This window comes from Fragaria vesca, linkage group LG5 (genome assembly GCF_000184155.1).
Source record: "Fragaria vesca subsp. vesca linkage group LG5, FraVesHawaii_1.0, whole genome shotgun sequence".
Classification (NCBI taxonomy): domain Eukaryota; kingdom Viridiplantae; phylum Streptophyta; class Magnoliopsida; order Rosales; family Rosaceae; genus Fragaria; species Fragaria vesca.
Genome location: NC_020495.1, coordinates 4336588 through 4338091, shown reverse-complemented (window position 1 = coordinate 4338091; position 1504 = coordinate 4336588).

The following is a 1504-nucleotide window of genomic DNA, read 5'->3' as shown; positions in this document are numbered from 1 at the left end:
AAACTCCCGCAGAGGGCAGTCGGAATTTTGGTCGGGGAAATCGGGAAAAACAAGGCTGTCCGATTTTAGGGTTTGGAAAACAAATGGTGGGCTATTGGCTCTAGGGTTAGAACAAAGTGCATGATAACGTGATGAAGTATAAAGTGTAGAGAAAGAGAGATAGTAAGAGAATCATCATCTTATTCATTGATAGGAGCCCTTTATATAGGGAATTACACAATACCAATATGGTAAGGATATGAATACATAGATCTAGTTAAACTACATATCCTATTGGCATAAGGCCAAGGTACACATAAAGAATATCTAGAAAGATACAGAATATCCTAGAACATAATTTTTAATTTCTTAAGATTGTTTCCCTCGTTTGGATTCTTATCACATAGAATTAACAATTTATACAGAAAAATAATCGTGGAATTCAGAAGCATAAATTCTCAACTTGTATTCCTCATAAAATTGGTGTCATTTGTCAATTCCTTTGACTGAGGTTAGTCTAAATAAATGGGTGTATTGTATTTGGATTCATACATACTTATTTTAATCAACTGATTTTTTTAAAAAGTCTACAGACTCTTTGAAAAGTTCATAGACTTGCACTGATTTCTTAAAACCATCTATTTTTAATCACAGACTTTCACTGATTTCTAAAATCTACAGATTTTATATGAATAACTTATTAGATTTCTCAATACTTACAAAGTTACAAGGAAAAAAAAAAAAAAAAATGCAATGAAAAACACATAATGACACTGATTCTAAGTTTAGTGCTCATCTATCTAATTTCGATGCATACAGTTATAATATTTGATTAAAATACATAAACATAGATAACAAAAAAGATTGGATAAAAAAGATTATATTAACTTAAGTTACCAACACGCATACTTGTACGTAAATCAAAGACACATGTTCTAAACTGAGACAATAGATGTTCACAAGTTTAATTCATGTACGCAAATATAATAATATATGATCATGTGGTTTAGTAGATAATATTTAGGTTATCGAGGGTTCCAAGCATTACAATTGAAAGACAATAAAAGGTTAACATTCAAAAAACATTGAAAATAATAGCTAGAATAGAACGTTGATAGCACAAAATATTATAAAAAAGAAAAAAAAATAATGTATCGCAGGATCAACCTATTCACATGTAAAGAGAAAGTCTGTCGTAGACTTTTCTAAATCTTTGCTCTAGTGGATGGAAAAATATTGGAGTTTGACGTGTGTAATTTACACTACAAAATCCACAGTTATCCATGAGTTATTAATTCCATAAGTATGAATGATATTTTAAATACGGGGGATGTATTGTATTTGGATTCATACAGACTTATTTTAATCAACTGACTTTTTGAAAAGTCTATAGACTCTTTGAAAAGTTCATAGACTTTCACTGATTTCTTAAAACCATCGATTTTTAATCACAGACTTTCACTGATTTCTGAAATCTACAGACTTCATATGAATGACTTATGTAGATTTCTCAATACTTACAGAG